Raw genomic sequence first — 23,909 nt, 5'->3', positions numbered from 1 at the left:
CAAGACGGCGCAAGACGGCACAAGCTGCCGCAAGCTGCCGCTGCGAATTGAACATTTTTAAATTCCACCATGCGCCCTGTGACGGCATCTCGGCGGTGTCCAATAGGAGAGAAGGTGCTGGAGGGAGAAAAAAAACTTGCAGCTTGTAGATCAGAGACGATCAAGATGGAAGAAAGAATGATCTTGGTTGTGAGTCTGTGTGAGGAGCTGGTTCCTGGTCCAGGTCTAGTCCTGGTTCCAGGTCTTGTGGGATGAGACTGCAGGCCTATCGGGACATCAATAAAAAGGGACAAAAGTGGAGAGAAATCTCCCAGAATTTGGACATACCTGGTGTGTTTAAAAGTGGTAGAAATGTGATATTCTTTTGCTCTTTTAACAATAAAATGTTAATTTAAAATAAAATATAGCATTCCCATGCCTCATATCAGGATCAATTGAATCATTTATCAATATATGGTTATGAAACTTTTTTTCGGTCGCCAAGCAACTTGCAACAAATATGTATGCGATGCGCGCAGGCTCGCCCTGCTCTGCTCCCTGCTCTGCGCCATCTCTGCGCCGAGTCTGCGCCCATCCTCAGAAAAGTGCGTACGCCAGACTTGATGTGTGCGTGAAAGACTGCATCTTTTCGCGTTCAACTCACTTTTTGAACATCCGACCGTGAGCGTAGAAAGTGGCGTACGCACGTTTTTTGTGCGCCGCACTCTTGCCTATCCCAACTAATCACAGGCGAGAGGCCGGGGTTCACCCTGGACAGGTCACCAGTCTATCACACGGCCACATATACAAACATCAATGCACACTCCCACTCACCTATGTGTCATTTCAAATCATTAATTAACCAAGCATGCATGTTTTAGGACTGTGGGAGGAACCTGGATTATACATGGAAGCACTGGTGAGAATGGAGAGAACCACTAAGCCACCGCTCGGCCAGAACCAGCATCATTAAATAATAATAATGATAAATGTACTAAGTTTGATTACAAAACATGAACATATACAAATAACCTGAGCCAGGAAACTCTATAACAAGTCAACAACTTGATTCCAATAAAAGAGAACTGAGTAAAGTTCAGTTACATCTTGTAGACTTGCCAGTTGTTTTGTAGTTTCACTGGTTCTAAAAGAAGAGGTAGCCACCCTCCCTCCACGGCATCCGGGTTGCCAGCTCGGCTCTAATTATCGCAGCCATGGCAGCCTACGTTCCTGCTGCATTCTGCAGCCTACCTGGCAACCTCTGGTCGGGGGGAGGAGGGGGAGGGTACACGCCGCTCAACAGTATTTTGAAAGTGACTGCAGTACCAGTTTTGGCCATTTCTTACAGACGGCTCCTTTAAATGTAAATAATATGTACTCTCTGTATGTATTATGTACACACTTTGAAACCCCACCTGCTGTGTGTGTATTTGGGAGGTGCTTGTTATATGTGTATTTTTAATGGTAGTAAAAAAAGAAAAAAAAAGAGCGCTCAACTGGACAGAAACCAGGTCCTACTTCTGCGGCTGCCATGCTTTATAAATTGTTACTATTTCTTTTCCACCTAAAGTGGCAATTTTTGTTTTGTGACAGTGTTAACAGAAAAGCTGATCTTTTTCCATCAGATTTTTAGCTACTTCAATATGAAATCCTATTCATTTATCATTCATTTGATCTTTTTACGTGTGACTTTGTCCTCACCCTTGGCTAAAATTTGTCATTATCATGTGCAGAAAGAGGAAAAGGAGTGTGGTAAATGGCAAATAACAAATATGAAAGACATGGGTGAGTCAGTGGAGGTCTCTTAGATGTTGTAACCATTTTGGGCATAAATCCAAGCAAAACTTGGACATTAGAAATTTGCCATGGAGTCGCTGTGATTGAAGCCGGCCATGTCCCAGTTCCACTAACTCTCTCTATGGAGGCAGTGATTATTTCCATTATCCCACAAGTGAGCTAAACAGGAACAAACACAATTCACCTCACTGAGGAGCAGTAAAAAATGGTTTGATGGATGGGTTTCTGTTGATTTGAAGATCAGTTTACCTTGGCATCAGTGCTGATTATTTAAACTTTATGATTCACTGTTACGCAAAGCACAATCTGGTTTCACTTCTTTTGAGTTCAGAGCGTTTGATGTGCCTCAGGAACTGCAATTATCTTTTGTAAAACAATAATCCAACCTGTTCTCCACACTCGCATCACTGTTTGGCTTAGATCTGCCATAAAAAAATACTTGTCACGGTTTGTTTCGGTTGGGCGTGTCTTTGTGTTTAAGTTTTGTTTTGACTTCCCTGTTTCCCATCGGCCCTGATCGTCTACACCTTTGTCCTGTTAACCCTTCTGTATATCTGTGCTGCGTCCGAAATGCCATCCTTCCACCCTAATGAGTAGCAAAAACAGTATGTGAGATGTTTTAGTGCGTCCGAAACATTAGTACGTTCACAATAGTATGCTGTATCCATACTCATTCTGGAGAAATGTATTAGTGTGGATTGATGGACACTAGCTAAACAGAAACTTCCCACAATGCAATGCAGTGGTGTTTGGTAGCTAAGTGCTGCACAGATACTTAGCAACCAACAAAAATACAATTCAAATGTGAGGAATTAGGTGTGATTTCGCTTTGGTTTCCATAGGATATTAACCAGATGAGTTCATCATTCCCCTCCTTGAACCGCCACCTTACTGTGGTGGAGGGGTTTGTGTGCCCGAGTGATCCTAGGAGCTATGTTGTCGGGGGCACTTTCGCCCCTGGTAGGGTCTCCCATGGCAAACAGGTCCTGGGTGACGGGCCAGACTAAGAGCGGTTCATAAGCCTACCATGAGAAGAATGCAAGCAAGGGCCGTTACATCGCCCGGATCGGCGTCACCGGGGCCCCGCCCTGGAGCCAGGCCTGGGGTTGGGGCTCGTAGGCGAGCGCCTGGTGGCCGGGTCTTTGCCCGTGGGACCCGGCCGGGCTCAGCCCGAAACGGCGACGTGGGCCCGCCTTCCTGTAGGCCCACCACCCGCAGGAAGGACCATGGCAGGCCGGTGCAATGTGGGCTGGGTAGCAGTCGTGGCGGGGTGCCTCGACGATTCGGGTTTGGGAGGCGGACCAATAGTCCTTCTCCCAAACCCATGTTTTTGCCTCCTGGGCTACCCGGGCTATTGCTTGCTTGGCCTGCTGGCAACCATCAATTGCATCAGTAAGGGGACAGGCCAATATGGTCTGATAGGGCTCCTTTTTCAGTCCAACAGCATCCATTACTTCCGGTGTCCACCACCGGGTTCGGGGATTGCAGCCATGGCAGGCACCAGAGACCTTGACAATTGAGGCAGAGAACATTGTCCACTCAGACTCAATGTCTCCAGCCTCCCTCGGAATCCAGGAGAATGTTTTCCCAGAGGTGGGTATTGCAGACGTCCCTGACAGAGGGCTCAGCTAGATGTTCCCAACAGACCCTCACAACATGTTTAGGTCTGCCAGGTCTGTCAAACTTACTCCTCCGCCAGCGTATCTGACTCCAGATGATCCAGATGATCAGTTGACAGCTCAGCTCTTCTCTTTACCCAAACCACTAAAGTTCAGATAAAAAGGACAACAAAGTCGATCATCAACCCCCGGCACTTGGGTGTCCATCATGTGCACTGATGACCCTTATGCATGAACATGGTGTTTGTTATGGAAAAACTGTGACAAGTATACGAGTCCAATAACAGAGCACTGCTCAGGGTCAGATCGGGGAAGCCATTAATCCCAATCACGCCCCTCCCGGTAACATTGTCATCACCTATGTAAGCATTGAATTCCCCCAGTAAAACAATGCAGTCATCAGTTGGAGCACCATCAAGTAACCCTCCCAAGGATTCCAAGCAGGCCGGATACTTTATACTGCTGTTCGGCATGTAGGCACAACCAACGATAGTGGCGCTTATCCACTAGTACCTACTCAGCGCGCCCCGACTCGTCCTGCCTCGTCCTCGCCTCGTCCTCGTTTGTTTTTCAACACCCAGGTGAGAAGTGAGCGGGTTGGAGCGAAGCTGCTGTGACGTATTTGATTGTGTGATCTAAACAGAGAAGACAACAACACTGAAGATGTAGAACCTGGATGAGATGATAAATGTGCTGCTGGGTCTGTGGCTTGTATTCAATTTTAGGTAAAATAATGAGAGTGAGAGAAGCCATAAGCGGCAACGCTTTTTTAAAAAATTTTGTTCGTCGGCGCTGATGAGAAATCAGCCGGAGCCGCGAGCAGCTATGAAGTGACAGAGCTCCTGGTAGATCTGGTCGTTCCTTATCGCCCGTCTACATCCCTTTTTAATTCTCTCCTCAGCCACCAGGTTTATGAACATCTGCACCTCAGAGTTGGATCACCAAACAGACTTTTGCTGCCATTGCCTGTTGAATAAAAAGAGGAAGCCGCGGGCTACTTTCGCGCTGACTTCAAACGGCAGTCCTGCATCTTTTAAATGTGTCCCTGCTTCAGCACACCGTGATACAAGGAGCTATGACATAGCTCCTTTTATCACCTCGCCTGAGGTTGTGAGTATTTGCATTTGATATGTCACTTGAATAAACATTGTGCAAACATTAAAACTACACCATAGGTAACCATTGCAATCAACACACTAACCTTTTATTGGAGAATTGGATAACGTATAAATATCTTTAGGCCCACAGCATTGAGCCGTGAACATTGAGTTGTTAAAAAATGTCTTCCATATTACTATTGTTTATATATTTTATATTTTGCCAAAGCAACAGGGAGCCATTGGACCGAGGCGAAAGAGCCGCAAGCGACAGGCTCCTGACCACCTGTACGTATTGCCTGCTTGCCCCAAGGCTGTAAAGGCCAAGATTAATGAAGCCTCTGTAAGGTTGAGTAAGAGTTAAGTCCAATGCCTTAGCGAGGGAAAGGAGGGCAAAAAGAAATATGTGGGCTCTTCTGGAGGTGATGAAGAACAAAAATCTCATCAATGAAGAGCTGAGTGCTACTCAGGTAAAATAAAAATATTATTTACGTTGAATATTTTGTTTATTTCATGTCCTTTATTGACTTCCTAGTTATTATTAAAAGGTGGTACACTAAATCACTTTTGCTATTGAATTTCAGATCTTCCTGTTCACCTCCTGTCAAGACACGGTGCAGAATACACCCAGGCCCAGAGAGAGTTTGCCCTCACTCTCCATTTGCATGGTCCAAAGGCTTACCATTATCTGAGGGACTCCCTTCATATTCACCTCCCACATCCCAGCTCATTGTAGAGGTATTCTTAAAGATATCTAATTTTACATTAAATTATTTTAATCACTTAAGCATTGCAGACTGTATTATTATGAATGGTTAATATTATTGAACAGCTCAATGTCTCGTGCTGATACATTTTGATATTGTAGCTACTTTTATGGCCCTTTTGCACTAGTCTCGCTTTACCTCGGTTCTACCCGCCACGGCCCCGTTTTGCCCTTTTGCACTAGGGCTGAGGCGGGTAGAGCCGCTCCAAGCCGATACATTTTTCTGTAACCATTTCAGCGAGGTTCTATAGCGGGCTGAGCAGGGACTATTTCTGACGTCACCACCCTCCGCGCCACTGATTGGTCGGGGGGCGGGGCCGTCACCACCCTCCACGCCTCTGATTGGTCGGGGGGACGGGGCCGTCAAACGTTTGAATCAGGAAGCGGGAGTCAGCGCGAGGCGACTCGCGACTCGCGGCGATTTTATTATACAGCACAAACGTCTGTTTGGTGATCCAACTCTGAGGTGCAGATGTTCATAAACCTGGTGGCTGTCGAGAAAATTAAAAAAGCGATGTAGACGGGCTGTTTTTTTCTCAGCCGCTCCTGGCTCCAGCTGACTTCTCATCAGCGCCGACACAAACAAAGGTGCTGCGCAATCGAGTACGTCACAGCAGCTTCACCCCAACCCCCCCACTTCTCACCTGGCTGTGCAAAAACACACGGGTGGAGCCGTGTCGAGCCGCGCCGAGCCGAGCCGGGCTGAAGCGAGACTAGTGGAAAAGTGGCATTAGTATGTCCACTGTCCACAATAGGCCTGCTTAGGTTAATTGATAAATGGAAATGTGGTTGAATGGCTACTTTTTAATTTTACTAAGGTGGCTGAGCTCTCTTAATGCCAAACCTGGTCTCAACAAAATGATGTTGGACATGCTGGAAAGGCGGCGTCAAGAAGATGATACTGGATGCCATGGCCATAAAAAAGCACGTTCAATATGATCCTCAGACACAAACAATGTCCGGATATGTGGACATGGGGGATCGATTGAATGAGACCGACATTGCTTCTGAGGCTCATGTGTTCATGGTGGTTGGGCTTAAAGGTTATTGGAGAGCTCCAATTGCGTATTATTTGACCAAGAACCTCACACCAGAAACCCAGAATGTCTTGGTAGAGCATGCATTGGAGGAGCTTCATCGTCGTCAGATACGGGTGGTGTGCATGACAATGGATGGCCACGCATCCAATGTCAGTATGTGCACCCAACTTGGATGTGATCTAAGAGGAAACCCCTCTGAGCCTTTGAAGACTCATTTTCCACATCCAGTAACCCATGACGATGTTTTTGTCGTGATGGACGCTTGCCACATGCTGAAGCTGACACGCAATATGTTGCAGGTACTTTCAGATTATTGCCTATTTGCTCTGGTTGAATCTATTTTTCCTTTTATACATTTATTATTGTATTTACATAATTGTGGAGAATGTGGAGCTTTACATTTGACATGTACAGTGACAAAATATTCTGATCTTGCAGGCGTACAGCCCAATAAGAGGCATGACTGGCAGCATCAATTGGAGCTACATAGTTCACCTGAACAATGTCCAAGTGAAAAGTGGACTACATGCTGCCAACAGAGTTACAGATAAGCATGTGAACTTCGCTAATCAGAAGATGAAGGCATGTTTGCATGATTATGTATATAGGACCGCAATAGAAATGGGTTCAATGCCTTCTTCATTTGAACTATCTCCTCATAAACTCAATCAAGGTCTCCCTGGCTGCTCAGACTTTGAGCAACTCTGTGGCAGTGGCGCTTCGCACCTTGCGGGACATGGGCTATGCAGAGTTCAAAGACTGTGAAGCTACTTCAGAATTCATTGAGGTAATAGGGATTTGTGTATCAATTAAGGGCTGATTTTTAAAGGCCGAAGGTGCAAAGGAGATTAAATAATTACGGAATCATTACAAAAATTATGACCATCCTCAAATTCAACAATATGCAAGAATTTGGATAAAACTGTTAATACCTACCTCATCCTTACCTCAGAAACACCCTTATTGTCACATCTCAGATTTACAGGTTTATGGCAGTGCAGTAATTTCATTTTATTTTTATTTTTTTATTTTTTTTTTATTTATTTATTTTTTTATTTTTATTTTTTACCTTGTCTGCACACATATTATTGATTGATACCATGTCGGTAGAAACCAAAAGTGTATATATGTGCATTATTACTATATGTAATATATACATATATATACGCACACATATGCGTACACATACATAAATATACACATACAAACCCAGTGTTTTTTTTTTTTTTTGTTTGTTTTTTTTTTTGTTTTTTTGGGGGGGGAGGGGGTGGGGGGGGGGGGTGACGACATCCACTGCCAATCCAGGAAGCAGGAACACACGGAGACACACGTCAAGCACTGGAAATCTGCAACAAAAAACCACAAACAAAGCACGAAACCGGCACGGAGCCAACCAAAACACGAACAGCAATCGACCTAAATCTTGAGATCTGATCGCAGTCTGAGCTAAGCTATCGCTACCGCTGCCTAAACCCAAAAACTAGAGTCAGCATGCAGGTGAACAAGCCAGTGTGTATGTCTATGTGTGTGTGTGTGTATGTATATGATCATGCGTGTGTGTGTGTGTGTGTGTGTGTGTGCATGTGACTAAATGACTATATGTGTGTATGTGTGTGTGTGTGTGTGTGTGTGTGTGTGTGTGTGTGTGTGTGTGTGTGTGTGTGTGTGTGTGTAATAAACCAAACAAAGCTCCACCTGAAGTGTATATATAGTAATTTCATTTTAAAAAGCACAGGCCCAGAGGAAATGGAGAGAAATCAAATTATTCCTCATTCTTGGGTGTTTACTACATACTGTTGACACTCGGTTATGGTGATGATTTCAGCGCTTCCATGTAATGAATTTAGACCAGGGGTCACCAACCCTGGTCCTCGAGGGCCGGTGTCCTGCATGTTTTAGATGTTTCCCTGCTTTAACACACCTGATTCTAATTAATCATCGTCATCAGCTTGTCATCCAGGGCTGCACAGTTCTGTTAATGACACAGTCACTTGTATCATGGTGCAATGAAGCAGGGAAACATCTAAAACCTGCAGGGACACCGGCCCTCGAGGACCAGGGTTGGTGACCCCTGATTTAGACGTTTGTTTTTAGATAACAGACAGGCTGTTTGACACCCTGAACAGCCGCAATCCCAGAGCCAGAGGGTTCAAAGCCCCCCTTTTCTTGAGGAATCGGACAAGCATCAGAGAGTTCCTGTCAAAAGCCAGGGGGTACTTGCTATCTCTGAAGATGGAAGATGGCACACCCATCTACCGAACAAAGAGGTCTTAAAAATAGGAAATGTTCTATTAGCGATGCACTGATACTATTTACCCCCACCCAAATATAAGTACAACTACTCAACTTTTGAGTATAGTCGCTGTGGCAGAGTGGAGGAGCTGCAGCCACTCAGGCTGACGGGACACAGGTGTGGCTCGTCAACCTCTCCACCCTGCCAGCCTTATAAGAGGAGAAGCTGCTGCTGAGACTGGTGGTCAGACTGAAGCTGCTGAAGCTGAAGCACGTGTGTTGGTGGCTGGTGACAAATAAAGGGTTCTGCACTAAACTCCGTGTCCTCTCTATCCTGTCGGTCGGGCCCCGTAGCACTCGCCCTGCTACAGTCGCCATTGCCCAGTACAAATTGTACCAGTTTCAGTGCATCCCTAAAGTCCATGTGATAAGTTCATGAGATGCTCTGTTCTCTTGTTTATCTTTGTCTACTCTGTTCTGCATCACGTTCAGGTGCTCTATCCTGTCTGGATCACGTTCAGGTGCTCTATCCTGTCTGCATCACGTTCAGGTGCTCTATCCTGTCTGGATCACGTTCAGGTGCCATAGGATGCTCTTCTCTTCCGCATGGAGTGCATCAGATAAGTTCATAGGATAAAGTGGTACTCCAATGTGTTTGCTGTCAGCAAATTTGTCCCTGTTCTTCTGTGCCGTTTTTTTCCTCCCCAGATGCAGGTGAATATGGTATGTATTTCACTGTTCTGCATGTTATGTTGTGAACTGATTGTAGCAGGTTTAGGGTCCTAAAAGTAACTTTAAGGATGCAAAACCTCAGCTCTCATTGATTATACTTTTAAGATCAGGGATGCAAACTTGTCAGCTTTAGGTTACGGCCCGCTTATTTCTCAAAATATGGTAATGAAGTGATTTGTGTGAAATGTGGCTTTGTGTCTGCCCTGACAGCTCCCTGAGAACTGCTGCTCTGGAAGTATCTACTATTTTCATAGCATACTGTTTGTGTTTGCATCCCTGATTTCTCGTGTTGTGTTTTAGCTGGATCATCATAGTAATACAATATTTGCTTTTGAAGGTTCCTCTCTATCCTGGGCTTCATCATCAATATAGATACATTGATGATGATGGTTCCTGCTTGAAGGACAGCGATATGTCGTGACCTACAGGTTCAGCCTGGACCACCTGGAGCTCCTCTTCAACTCCATCAGAGCATCTGGTATAGTTCGTAAATTATATTTAGAAAAAAGAAGAGGAATGTCCACACACTGTTTACTAGCATTACTTCATCAGGCAAATGTTACAGTGACAGACAAGATAGACGACCACCACCCTTTGTAAAAAAAAACCTAGGGGAAACACTGTGGAAGTGTCACAACTCTGTCTGTCCTTTTCTATCTGTTTGCTTAATTTGTCACCACTGTGATACAGTCTGAATTCTATGATAATGTCCTAGAACAGGGGTCCTCAACCCTGGTCCTCGAGGGCCGGTGTCCCTGCAGGTTTTAGATGTTTCCCTGCTTCATTGCACCGTGATACAAGTGACTGTGTCATCAACAGAATTGTGCAGCCCTGGATTAAAAGCTGATGACGATGATTAATTAGAATCAGGTGTGTTAAGCAGGGAAACATCTAAAACCTGCAGGGACACCGGCCCTCGAGGACCAGGGTTGAGGACCCCTGCTCTATAACCACAGAGGGACTCCAACCCTCAATCTTCTGATCCGAAGTCAGACGCCTTGTCCATTAGGCCATGTGGTCCACGACTTGCTCGTCTTTCTCATAAAAAAACAGTTAATCCTGCCATTTTAGTTAAAGTTATTCTATGCAACTTCTGAGAGCTAGCAAGATTTGAAAGTGGCGCCTCCTCTAAGCCCCGCCCCCCCATCCCCGCCCCCACCCACGAGCGCTCCGTCCAAAGCCACGCCCCCACAAACACGAACGCGCATACGATTATTAAACATTTTGGTCGGCACATTTACAGACAAACTGTGCCCACCCAAACGTGCATCCTGCCCACCGGCGTCTCCATCCCGGAGAGCGCCGTTGCGGCTGGCGGAGCGCTGCGGTGCCGTGCAGGCTCTAGAGCCACAGCTACGTCGTACCCTACGGCGTACCCTACGGCGTACCCTACGGAGTAGCTGTGGCAACAGAGCCTGCACGGCACGGCAGCGCTCCGCCAGCCGCACCGGCACTCTCCGCTCTCGCCGTGATGGAGACGCCTACATCCCCACGGACCACGATACAGCTTCCGAGCCGGAGCTGCAGGGGTACTTGAGAGAGCTTTGATCCAGTCAGGAGTGGGTACAAAGAGAGAGCTCTGTTCATTCAAATGTCAATGACAGTTGTCATTATCAAACCTCTCCAAGTCTATGGTCTCTTTCTAAGAGAATGTTGTAATGCAATGGATGACAACACATGTCTAACTGAATATACCTGCAAACATGCAGCTTATACAACAAGAAGTTGATGTATCAGCTAAGGGACAAATGGAGGTAAGTAGCTTGTGATATTGAAGAAACCATCATCAAAGAGTTACTCTCCCTGACATGACTGCTCTCCTTCTCATGTGGCTGGAAAACTGTGACGTCTCATTCAGCTGTTTCAGGTACTTTCCTGCAGCGTTGTTGGTATAGCAGTCAACATGGCTGCTTGCCAAGCAGTTGACCTGGGTTTGATTCCCAGCCAATGCAAGAAACATGAGGTCTTCATAAGTGTAATGCTTTTTGTTGGGGAAGAATATGTTTTGGACAAACAGACTTTGTGTATGTGTACATGGCTTCAAACTTTTTTGGGAAATGAGTCCTAATTGTTGACTTGACAGACATTAAATTAGACATATAGTCTCACGCATATATGGTCAAGAAGACAGGTAACATATATCTTTATGTGGCGGCACGTTCACTATTATTTAGGTTTGGGATCTTTAGATCTTTTTCTGTCTACCGACAACACCACCTTTGATTAGGGCCCAAGGACCCATACTAAAGGTCAATTATCACCTCTACAAAAGGACACGAAGGTTCGTTCACTCAGGGAGGGAGATAGGGGACAGAGTTCAATAATACAAACAATATTTTATTATTTAAAAAAGGCACATTGGTTGGGGCAATATAACAAAAAAGGAGCCCAATTAAAGAAAGGGGAAAGGGTTTACGGACTACGCCTTACCGGCTGACCTCTTGGCATGAAAGAGAAGCAAGATGTAGGTTTTCAGCATTCACACATGATGCCAATGTTGGTCTTCAGGTAAAGCATTGCACTACTACAGTCTTGAAACTTTGTTACTTGGAGGAGAAAAAACACAAATTGCATAAATCTCTAGGGCTCGTCCGGGAATTGAACTCGGGACCTCTCGCACCCAAAGCAAGAATCATACTACTAGACCAACGAGCCACAAAACACATATCCGGCAAACAAAAAATCACGGTCACATCATACCTGTCTAGATGGTTTTTTATAACATTAAGGGGGAATAAAAAATAGAAACTGATTGATGATCAATAACCTGTTGCACAGTTTCTGTAGTTTAGTGTCTATCGTGTTTGTCTCACATGAAAAAGGTACCTTCTCTGGTTCTACCAGGCTGAACTTCTGGATCAGGACCTATCAGTGAACAGAGCATATCATCCACTGGAAGAGTTACAGAACGGTTTCGTCTTAGAAGAACTTCATCAATGACAGCTTTTATAGCAAGCACAACTGCCTATGGTATGTAGAAGTGGGGTTTATTTATTTTTATTTATTTGTTCATATGTATCAGTCATGCATATCCAAAACAGGCTTTCTCCCTGTCGAGTTCACCTTCTAGATTGCAAACGGAGGCACTGTGGCTTAGTTGGTCAAAGTGCCTGTCTAGTAAACAGGAGATCCTGGGTTCAAATCCCAGCAGAGCCTCTAAACTCAAAAGGCTTGAGATGCCTGAAAGATGACATATCTCTCACTGCTGTTTCTAGCAGTATTTCTCACATGATTGCTTAATTATAGCAGAGTACTTTGTCAAAAGTACTCTTGCTCTTAGTGAATGTTCTCTGTTTTGTCATTCTATTGGAGAACTTCTAATCTCTCCTTATTTTGCAGCATCCTTTGCCGGACACCGGAACCTGCAGGTGGTCGTGGGTGGCTTGTAGCTTGCATTACGGAACACAAGTCTTTCCCCGACCCTGCACCCCAACCTGGGACTTGCTGATTGGGCCAGAGCTTCGGGAGCTGCGTGCTGGCCTGCGGTCCCCACCCCTGGTCATCCCGTTGCTGGCCCCCCCTTCTCCTCCCTTTTCTCTCTTTTGTCCTGCAGGTGGTCGTGGGTGGCTTGTAGCTTGCATTACGGAGCACAAGTCTTTTCCTGACCCTGCACCCCAACCTGGGACTTGCTGATTGGGCCGGAGCTTCGGGAGCTGCGTGCTGGCCTGCGGTCCCCACCCCCGGTCATCCCGTTGCTGCTTCCACCTGCCTGCTGTGCTGTTGCCGTCCCTGACCCACCAGTCTGGCCCTCGGCAGGAGGGTCCCCCCTGATGAGCCTGGTCCTGCTCAAGGTTTCTTCCCTCCTAAAGGGGAGTTTTTCCTTGCCATGTTTGGCTTAAGGTTTTTCTCCCACTAGGGGAGTTTTTACCTGCCATTGTTTATGTAATAACTGCTCGGGGGTCATGTTCTGGGTATGGGTCTCTGTAAAGCGTCTAGAGACAACTCTGTTGTATTAGACGCTATATAAATAAAATTGAATTGAATTGAATTGAATTTTTGTTATAACCGGAGAGGGTAGCTAAACCAAAGTGTCCTCTAAAGAGTGAATGTGAGTTAGGACCCCAGCTCTAACTATCTGAAGGCTCTATGACCACAGAGGGACTCGAACCCTCAATCTTCTGATCCGAAGTCAGACGCCTTGTCCATTAGGCCATGTGGTCCACGACTTGCTCGTCTTTCTCATAAAAAAAACAGTTAATCCTGCCACTTTAGTTAAAGAGTTTCTATGCAACTTCTGAGAGCTAGCAAGATTTGAAAGTGGCGCCTCCTCTAAGCCCCGCCCCCCCCCCCCCCCGCCCCCACCCACGAGCGCTCCGTCTAAAGCCACGCCCCCACAAACACGAACGCGCATACGATTATTAAACATTTTGGACAGCACATTTACAGAGAAACTGTGCCCACCCAAACGTGCATCCTGCCCACCGGCGTCTCCATCCCGGAGAGCGCCGTTGCGGCTGGCGGAGCGCTGCGGTGCCTCCTCTAAGCCCCGCCCCCACCCACGAGCGCTTCATCTTCAATGTCCTGCTGATGGAAGGAGGTTTTCACTCAAAATCTCACCATACATGGCTCCATTCATTCTTTCTCTTACATGGATCAGTCGTCCTGGTCCCTTTGCAGAAAAACATCCCTGAATCATGATGTTTCCACCCCCGTGCTTCACAGTAGGTTTGGTGTTCTTTGGATGCAACTCGGCTTTCTTTCTCCTCCAAACACGACAAGTTGTGTTTCCACCAAAAAGTTCTATTTCGGTTTCATCTGACCGTATAACATTCTCCCAATCCTCTTGTGCATCATCCAAATGCTCTCTATAGCAAACTTCAGACCTGGACATGTCCTGTCTTCAGCAGTGGAACGTCTGGCCCTGCAGGATCTGAGTCCCTGATCGTAGTGTGTTACTGATGGTTCCTTTGTTACTCTGGTCTCAGCTCTCTGCAGGTCCTTCACTAGTTCCCCGTGTGGTTCTGGGATCTTTACTCACCGTTCTTGTGATCATTTTTACCCCACGAGGTGAGATCTTGCATGGAGCCCCAGATGGAGGGAGATTATCAGTGGTGTCAGTCCAAGATGAGTGATTTTCAAAGTGTAGACTCAACCTTCTGGATTGCAGATGGAGGCCCTGTGGCTTAGTTGGTCAAAGCGCCTGTCTAGTAAACAGGAGATCTTGGGTTCAAATCCCAGCAGAGCCTCTAAACTCAAATGGCTTGAGATGCCTGCAAGATCACATATCTCTCACTGCTGTTTCTAGCAGTATTTCTCACACGATTGCTTAATTATAGCTTAATTGTCAAAAGTACTCTTGCTCTTAGTGAATGTTCTCTGTTTTGTCATTCTATTGGAGAACTCCTAATCTCTCCTTATTTTTGTAATAACCGGAGAGGGTAGCTAAACCAAAGTGTCCTCTAAAGCAGGGGTCACCAATCCTGGTCCTCGAGGGCCGGTGTCCTGCATGTTTTAGATGTTTCTCTGCTGTAACACACCTGATTCTAATTAATCCTCGTTACCAGCTTGTCATCAAAGTCTGGATAGTTCTGTTGATGACACAGTCACTTGTATCATGGTGCAATGAAGCAGGGAAACGTCTAAAACCTGCAGGGACACCGGCCCTCGAGGACCAGGGTTGGTGACCCCTGCTGAACGCCTTCTTCTTCTACCTCGCTTATTATATCCCAGAATGCAATGCGGCCTCGGCCGGGCAGCGCTTTTTTCTTTGTTTGTTCAAAGCTTTATTGAGAAAACAGCTGCAATCGGACAGTGATGTGATGTGAAGGCAGAAAAGATTAGTTGCACCGTGGAGAGGGAGAAGGAGGAATATGGATGTATCTAATACCATGAGTATGTTCTTGAATGATGTTTAAGCAGTTTATACAGTCATTTTCAGCTAGTGATGCTAATGATGGTCCGGAGTCACATCCTGGTCAAACAGCAGAGTGGCGCAGCGGAAGTGTCCTGGGCCCGTAACCCAGAGGTCGATGGATGGAAACCATCCTCTGCTACTTAAGACTTCCTCTCATACATGAGATTCCTGTGAGAGATTAACTGAAATCTATCCAGAGCTTTTAGCAAACAAGAAAGTGGATGTATGATCTATGAACATACTGCACTGACTGTTGATGAAAATACATTGCATCAAAATGTTTTTAAAAAATGAGGATGAAAATATGTCTCAAACTGATAAAGTAAAACCAACCATTTCAGCCCATACATGTGATGGGCTGAGACAAAGGAAAAGATGGCTGACCAAGTCACGTGGTGACTGGGTCGCGCACTGTTTAACTACTGGGAAGGTTTAGGTCTGTGTAACAGGCAGAGATTCTGTCCACTATACTAACGATGACATGTGTTACATTTTCTTAGAGAAAGTACTCTTTCTAACTATCTATCACTGTACTCGGCTATGGCCAAAGCCATAGCCGAGTACAGTGATGAAATAGAGTCCCGCTCTGGGAAGATGAAAAATAATGGCAGTCCTTCGAGCCGGAGTTGAACCAGCTACCTAAGGATACCTGTTTTACTGGTTCTACAGTCCTCCGCTCTACCAACTGAGCTATCGAAGGAGGATGCACTTTGACAGCTCCATGACTTGTGTATTCTTCTACCAAGGCCTGAAACTTGGAAAAAGAAACATTTTACATGAATTATTGTCTCCCTTATGCGCCACAACAGACGAGGTGGCCGTGTGGTCCACGATTTTCTACTCTTTCTCATTCCATTGTTGGGGAGAAAACACCAACATGGAGACGAGGTGGCCGAGAGTTTAAGGTGAAGGACTGCTATTGCTGAATCCCAAACTCCACCCTAAACCCTCCAGCCCTGAACCCTCACATACTTTAGTGATGTCAGTGGCACGTGATCAAGTGTGAGAGAGTGTGAGGGCTCCAAATGGTATGAATGGGAATGGGACAGCACTTACCAGAAACCGGAAACATGTCAGATAAAAACGTTTGTGTTTTTTTTTTGTTTTTTATAAACTTTATTTAACATTTCAATTTACAAAATTCCTAGTCAGATCAAAATGTTACGTACCGGTATTACAAGTTTGGGAATGATCATCCTACGGATGTTTGAAAACAAAGTGATAGCCTATATAAAGGAGCATAAAATTCAACAAAGAACACAATTTAAATATGCGCACAGTACAATATGTATTTCCTTGTTAACATTGTATTTCTTTCAATCTACCCATACCAGCGCATCCAGTATGCCAGGCTCAATCGCAGAGTAATTTCATTTTTGTAAGAGAGCGTATAAATTGATGGTAACCTGAGCTAAATATTACAGTTATATTATTACTATTTACTGTTTAGGTCTGTGTAACAGGCAGAGATTCTGTCCACTATACTAACGATGACATGTGTTACATTTTGTTAGAGAAAGTACTCAATCACACATGTACAAAGGAAATCCTGGATTGCTTAAATGCTCCAAGATGAGTGATTTTCAACTAAGTAACTAAAAGTTAATGTGCTTGCTGTTGTTAAATGTACTAAGCTTTAAGTGATATTCTTAATTAGAAGGCTCTGCTGGGATTTGAACCCAGGATCTCCTGTTTACAAGACAGGTGCTTTGACCAACTAAGCCACAGAGCCCACAACAGATGTCTCCAACTTACGTTAAGCAGACTGAATTGTCATCACATTTCAACAGCCCTCACGAATATTGAGGTGATTATGTTGCTCGTCAGTGAACAGTCGTTGGCTGACCGTCACTGCCAGGGTTCTTGAGAAAGCTTTGATCCAGTCAGGAGTGGGTACAAAGAGAGAGATCTGTTCATTCAAATGTCAATGACAGTTGTCATTATCAAACCTCTCCAAGTCTATGGTCTCTTTCTAAGAGAATGTTGTAATGCAATGGAAATGCAAACGGACTACGCCTTACCGGCTGACCTCTTGGCATGAAAGAGAAGCAAGATGTAGGTTTTCAGCATTCACACATCATGCCAATGTTGGTCTTCAGGTAAAGCATTGTACTACAGTCTTGAAACTTTGCTACTTGGAGGAGAAAAAACACAAATTGCATAAATCTCTGGGGCTCGTCCGGGAATTGAACCCGGGTCCTCTCGCACCCAAAGCGAGAATCATACTACTAGACCAACAGGCCACAAAACACATATCCTGAAAACAAAAAATCACGGTCACATCATACCTGTCTAGATGGTTTTTTATAACATTAAGGGGAATAGAAATAGAAACTGAATGATGATCAATAACCTGTTGCACAGTTTCTGTAGTTTAGTGTCTATCGTGTTTGTCTCACATGAAAAAGGTCCCTTGTCTGGCTGAACTTCTGGATCAGGACCTTTCAGTGAAAAACTTGAGTTACAAATGTTGAAGGTCTTTCCCCTCTCAGCTTTTGAGTTAACCCAACACAAAACATCTTGTTCACTGTTAAAATACATGACATCTTAAAAGATGGAGAGCTATTTGGGCAGTAAAGTGTCCGGATCCCTTTTGTTTTTTTTACCATGAGATGTCATCTATTGGATTTTGAATTTTTGATTTAGATTTTAGATGCAAGAATCAACACAAAATGGGAACTTTCAGGTCCAGCATTCGAGCTCCGTACAGGACTAAAACTGAGAATGGAAGTTGCAATGAATGCCATCTTAGAAAACGAATAAATGTGACATTACATGCAAATGACATTCACCACTTACTTTGCTCCACCAGTACTGGCATGGGATTCAATGTCCTTGATTCGGAGGTATTTGTTGCATGTTGGGCATTTTATCTAAAACCAAAATAGTCACTTCCACACACTCAGCCCCCTGGTACACCCCTGAACTCCACTAGATTAAATCCCGCAAGCGTCAGCTCGAAAGACTCTTCAAAAAAACTGGCTTAAACATCCATCACCAAGCAGACTATCTCCACCAGTACAAGACGCCCTCAACTCAACTCAGTCCACCTACTACTCAAACCTCATCCACTCCGGCTCATCCAACCCCAAGGCTCTCTTCTCCACAACAAATAAACTCTTTAAACCCAGTGATAACATATCCAGCTCCTTCACAGTAACCAAATGCAACAACTTTCTCTCATTTTTCCAGAACAAAATAGACACCATTCACAGTAATCCGGGTCACAGCACTCCTGTGGCAGCCAGAGTGTTTCTCAAATTTTTGGAAAAAGAAAAAAAAGGTGCCACGGACACAAAAAAATCCACTAGGGTGTTTGGATCAGATTTTCACACCATTCACACTTCAATTGATTGGGGTGGGGAGGAGGGGTGCTACGGCCCAGACACTTAGCCAAGGACAATGGACTCTGCCAGTGGTAAGGACCCGGCAAGGGGCGCATAAGGGAGACTATGCCCAAATTCCAATCTCCGCCCTAAACCCTCAAGCCCTGAACCCTCACAGACTTAAGTGACGTCAGCTGGAAGTGATCAAGCGTGAGAGGGTGTGAGGGCTCCAAATGGTAGAAATAAGAATAGGACAGCACTTGGCAGAAACCGGAAACACTTCAGATCAAAATGTTACATATTATAAGTTTAGGAATGATCATCCTACGGATGTTTGACAACAAAGTGGTAGCCTACATAAAGGAGCATAAAGGGTGTGCCGCCCCTGTCGTCAGGTATGGGCATTTGCTTCGAATGAGATATGAGGAAGGAAGAGAATGAATAAAAGAGGTCCCATGAAAGACAAACATAATGCATGAGCCGGGGCAGCTTTGAAAACATTATGGAAGACGGCCTATCCTGCGGCACCTTTGAAGTGTACATTTCCGGGCATACCCAGAGACAAATGAAATAAGCAAGTAAATAAATAAATGACACAGAAGAAACATGTACACTACCAAGGTTGTGACTGGGAGAATATTAGGATTTTTTTAGCTAGCCAGGAGTTGAACCTAGAATCTTCTGATCCGTACTCAGACTCGTTATCCATTGCGCCACTAGCCCTTTTTGATTGGAACATGTGGAAACACACGTGGTGTAAGAACTCAGATGTCCCAAACAAAGTAGATGGCAGTGGCCAAAGCCATAGCCGAGTACAGTGATGAAATAGAGTCCCGCTCTGGGAAGATGAAAAATAATGGCAGTCCTTCGAGCCGGAGTTGAACCAGCTACCTAAGGATACCTGTTTTACTGGTTCTACAGTCCTCCGCTCTACCAACTGAGCTATCGAAGGAGGATGCACTTTGACAGCTCCATGACTTGTGTATTCTTCTACCAAGGCCTGAAACTTGGAAAAAGAAACATTTTACATGAATTATTGTCTCCCTTATGCGCCACAACAGACGAGGTGGCCGTGTGGTCCACGATTTTCTACTCTTTCTCATTCCATTGTTGGGGAGAAAACACCAACATGGAGACGAGGTGACCGAGAGTTTAAGGTGAAGGACTGCTATTGCTGAATCCCAATCTCCACCCTAAACCCTCCAGCCCTGAACCCTCACATACTTTAGTGATGTCAGTGGCACGTGATCAAGTGTGAGAGAGTGTGAGGGCTCCAAATGGTATGAATGGGAATGGGACAGCACTTACCAGAAACCGGAAACATGTCAGATAAAAACGTTTGTGTTTTTTTTTTGTTTTTTATAAACTTTATTTAACATTTCAATTTACAAAATTCCTAGTCAGATCAAAATGTTACGTACCGGTATTACAAGTTTGGGAATGATCATCCTACGGATGTTTGAAAACAAAGTGATAGCCTATATAAAGGAGCATAAAATTCAACAAAGAACACAATTTAAATATGCGCACAGTACAATATGTATTTCCTTGTTAACATTGTATTTCTTTCAATCTACCCATACCAGCGCATCCAGTATGCCAGGCTCAATCGCAGAGTAATTTCATTTTTGTAAGAGAGCGTATAAATTGATGGTAACCTGAGCTAAATATTACAGTTATATTATTACTATTTACTGCAACGTCTTTGTACAACTTGCTGAAATTGTTTAAATTTTGTGGTTATAAATAAATGACTAACCAAATTACTGCCTGACTTGTTTGTGTTGGATCTAAAACTTTCTTGCTAGTATTTACATGTATGCATTTCTGTTAACATAGGGAATCTTAATTCAAACACTGTACTCAGATCAAAGAAAAGCAAGTCTTGTTTATTCAACACCAGCAGGTCAATTGAGGATTTGTCTAATATCAAATGAAAACAAAAGAAATTGAACCTCAAATTATGAATAAGAAAATGATGAAGAAAACTACATTTTGTCCTCCATCTTCCCAAAAATGTCAATGATGTCTTTTCCCTCTCCTCCTCCTTTTCATCCAGCTCCCTCAGCCTCTCTTCATGTCTTTAGTCTTGAACAAAGTCCAAAACTTCATTTGTCCTTTTTTTGGTTTTCTTCCCTCCGTTTGTTGGTCGCTCCCTGTTTGTAAAGGAAATAATAGGGCCGTTGAAAAATCATCACAGGACAACAGTTTCTGAGTTTAAATCACCAGTGGGATATGTATTTATATTTACAGGTGAACTTTCTTCTCGCAGTCGCACATGGTTCCTTTTCCTCCGCCCCCTGTTTTGTTTACATTCTCCCTGGTCTTTACACAACACATTTATACAAAAGACGGTTTGACCTCTGACGGGTCAGTTCACAGAAATCCCTTCTATCTGAATCGGGTTTTAAACTGAGGTCTTCCTTTCATGTCACAACGCAATAAACTGTGGGCAATTCCCTTTCCAAAAGTGTGCTGGGATGATGACTTGCGGGAAGGGAGCAGTAAGGGCTCAATATGTCTGCCGGGAGCCCTTGAGCATTAAACGACTTTAGGAACTGGACAGCCCTAAGCCCTTACGCAAGTCGCGGGAGCGCGCACGTAAGTCTGTGAGTCTGTGAGGGTAGAGATTGGGATTCAGCTTACAAACACACATTTATTTCAGCCAAATGTTCAAGAACGTGACAGGTTGTTGTGGCCGAGTGGTTAAGGCGATGGACTTGAAATCCATTGGGGATTCCCCGCGCAGGTTCAAATCCTGTCAACAACGGTTAATGTTTGAACATGCAGGAAGACTTGCAGTTGCAAGTAACAACTTGCAGTTGTAAACTGTAGACTGAACTAATCAGTGGTGTCTTTTTGTGTGATCCCCAGCATGCATTAATAGGTAACATCAGCCTACATTAAGTTAGTTTTACATTTCTTTCCAAGCAGTCGGCCCAGGTTCGGTTCCTGGCTATCGTGACTGTGAACGTCTTTATATCTTACCAAACTTAACAGACGGCCTTCTAATGGCCCGCGTGCTGAATAACAGAAGAGTGGTTCTTCATGATCACACCTCCTAATAAACTGCCTTACACTGCCTTACAAGGTAAAGTCTACCTTCAATACTTAAATACTTTCTTGTTGATGTCACCAGAGTTTCATGCTAATCTAAACTGACAAGTGTAATGTTTGATCAATTGTGTCATTTACATGATGAATTTAAATAAAAAATTCAATTCAATTCAATTCAATTTTATTTATATAGCGTCTAATACAACAGAGTTGTCTCTAGATGCTTTCCAGAGACCCATACCCAGAACATGACCAAAAGACCTACCAAAGAACGTGTTAGTCAGTTCTTCAAAGTGTCAGTTCTTCTCTTCAAACATATAAGTTCATCAGTGGACTCTGAAGTTGAAGACCAGCTCATCTTGGATGAATTGGAGCAATCCAGGATTTCCTTTGTGCATGTGCCATCAAGTACTTTCTCTGACAAAACTCAAACATTAAAGGAGCATGAGGCTCCTTTTAAGAAATGAGACTCTCTAGCGCCACCCTTCACCACGACGGCCGTCGGGGGTACTGCAGCCAACAGCGAAGCCGGCACGGGAGAACGGGGAGAACGCACATGCAGCGTCATGTGACGTGACATCTGCAGGACAGCGCGGGAAATTCGGGACCGAATTGCAGAACATTTTGCAGCACACAGCCTGTTCAAGGCAACGGAGAGATACACTAGAGGGCTCATTATTTTTGGTTTGGAACGCTTCATCTGACATTATTACTAGAAAACTTAAAACGTATACAAATTTTTTTCATAAATCCTGCCTCAATCCTGGCTCATGCTCCTTTAAACAAAAGTGTCCAGAAAGTGGAAGTACATCAGTTATCCTTTCTTTAAATATGTTTGTTTGATTGAATCAGAAACATTAATCAACAAAATGTAGTAATACAACCCCTTTAAGAGAGCATAACGTGTTTTCCTGAAGGTCTAGTGGGCAGGATTTGCTGCTTTCACTACCATGGCCCAGGTTCAATTTCCATTCAGTGTAGAAATATGATCAGTTTCTTCTTCCATTGTATATTTTTGTGCTTCTGTCTGATTGTTGCGTTGGCTGCCTAACCTCTTCGTAATTATGACCAATTCAACTGTGCCCATGTCTTCATCAAACTGGAAATCATTTCAGCAGTTGAATGTCCACCTGTTCTTGAAGAAAATATGTAAGGAATTAGATTTAAAAAACAAATACCGTTAGTTTTGTTGGTTGAAACACAAGTCAGACTTGTGCATTAGCATTGGCCCAAAACAAACACTGACAATGTTTCTCAGTATAGTAAGTGCTTCCTGTTGGTCCATAACATGATCTAAGCATTAGAAAGCAGACTGAACTGTCATCACATTTTAACAGCCCTCATGAATATTGAGGTGATTATGTTGCTCGTCAGTGAACAGTCGTTGGCTGACCGTCACTGCCCTGTACTTGAGAAAGCTTTGATCCAGTCAGGAGTGGGTACAAAGAGAGAGCTCTGTTCATTCAAATGTCAATGACAGTTGTCATTATCAAACCTCTCCAAGTCTATGGTCTCTTTCTAAGAGAATGTTGTAATGCAATGGATGACAACACATGTCTAACTGAATATACCTGCAAACATGCAGCTTATACAACAAGAAGTTGATGTATAAGCTAAGGGACAAATGGAGGTAAGTAGCTTGTGATATTGAAGAAACCATCATCAAATAGTTACTTTCCCTGACATGACTGCTCACCTTCTCATGTGGCTGGAAAACTGTGACGTCTCATTCAGCTGTTTCAGGTACTTTCCTGCAGCGTTGTTGGTATAGCAGTCAACATGGCTGCTTGCCAAGCAGTTGACCTGGGTTTGATTCCCAGCCAATGTGAGAAACATGAGGTCTTCATAAGTGTAATGCTTTTTGTTGGGGAAGAATATGTTTTGGACAAACAGACTTTGTGTATGTGTACATGGCTTCAAACCTTTTTGGGAAATGAGTCCTAATTGTTGACTTGACAGGCATTAAATTAGACATATAGTCTCACGCATATATGTGCAAGAAGACAGGTAACATATATCTTTATGTGGCGGCACGTTCACTATTATTTAAGTTTGGGATCTTTAGATCTTTTTCTGTTTACTGACAACACCACCTTTGATTAGGGCCCAAGGACCCATACTAAAGGTCAATTATCACCTCTACAAAAGGGCATGGAGGTTCCTTCACTCAGGGAGGGAGATAGGGGACAGAGTTCAATAATACAAACAATATTTTATTATTTAAAAAAGGCACATTGGTTGGGGCAATATAACAAAAAAGGAGCCCAATTAAAGAAAGGGGAAAGGGTTTACGGACTACGCCTTACCGGCTGACCTCTTGGCATGAAAGAGAAGCAAGATGTAGGTTTTCAGCATTCACACATGATGCCAATGTTGGTCTTCAGGTAAAGCATTGTACTACAGTCTTGAA

General features: G+C 44.2%; 9 non-coding genes across 9 annotated transcripts; 3 read left to right on the top strand and 6 right to left on the bottom strand.

Moving 5' to 3' along the window:
- Window positions 1-10,209: 10,209 nt before the first annotated feature.
- On the bottom strand, window positions 10,210-10,282 carry trnar-ucg (transfer RNA arginine (anticodon UCG)). The gene has a single exon. It is a non-coding gene; the product is annotated as a tRNA-Arg (tRNA).
- Window positions 10,283-12,344: 2,062 nt separating this feature from the next.
- Window positions 12,345-12,418, top strand: trnat-agu (transfer RNA threonine (anticodon AGU)). Its single transcript has one exon. It is a non-coding gene; the product is annotated as a tRNA-Thr (tRNA).
- Window positions 12,419-13,349: 931 nt separating this feature from the next.
- trnar-ucg (transfer RNA arginine (anticodon UCG)) lies at window positions 13,350-13,422 on the bottom strand. Its single transcript has one exon. It is a non-coding gene; the product is annotated as a tRNA-Arg (tRNA).
- Window positions 13,423-14,374: 952 nt separating this feature from the next.
- On the top strand, window positions 14,375-14,448 carry trnat-agu (transfer RNA threonine (anticodon AGU)). The gene has a single exon. It is a non-coding gene; the product is annotated as a tRNA-Thr (tRNA).
- A 1,279-nt stretch (window positions 14,449-15,727) lies between these two features.
- On the bottom strand, window positions 15,728-15,816 carry trnay-gua (transfer RNA tyrosine (anticodon GUA)). The gene is given in 2 exon segments: window positions 15,728-15,763; window positions 15,780-15,816. It is a non-coding gene; the product is annotated as a tRNA-Tyr (tRNA).
- A 958-nt stretch (window positions 15,817-16,774) lies between these two features.
- On the bottom strand, window positions 16,775-16,848 carry trnat-ugu (transfer RNA threonine (anticodon UGU)). The gene has a single exon. It is a non-coding gene; the product is annotated as a tRNA-Thr (tRNA).
- A 439-nt stretch (window positions 16,849-17,287) lies between these two features.
- Window positions 17,288-17,359, bottom strand: trnap-ugg (transfer RNA proline (anticodon UGG)). The gene has a single exon. It is a non-coding gene; the product is annotated as a tRNA-Pro (tRNA).
- A 1,946-nt stretch (window positions 17,360-19,305) lies between these two features.
- trnay-gua (transfer RNA tyrosine (anticodon GUA)) lies at window positions 19,306-19,394 on the bottom strand. Its single transcript is given in 2 exon segments — window positions 19,306-19,341; window positions 19,358-19,394. It is a non-coding gene; the product is annotated as a tRNA-Tyr (tRNA).
- A 1,736-nt stretch (window positions 19,395-21,130) lies between these two features.
- trnas-uga (transfer RNA serine (anticodon UGA)) lies at window positions 21,131-21,212 on the top strand. Its single transcript has one exon. It is a non-coding gene; the product is annotated as a tRNA-Ser (tRNA).
- The last annotated feature ends 2,697 nt before the right edge of the window (window positions 21,213-23,909 follow it).

The sequence above is a fragment of the Cololabis saira genome, chromosome 13 (genome assembly GCF_033807715.1).
Source record: "Cololabis saira isolate AMF1-May2022 chromosome 13, fColSai1.1, whole genome shotgun sequence".
Taxonomy (NCBI): Eukaryota; Metazoa; Chordata; class Actinopteri; order Beloniformes; family Belonidae; genus Cololabis; species Cololabis saira.
This window is presented reverse-complemented; position numbering and strand designations above follow the sequence as displayed.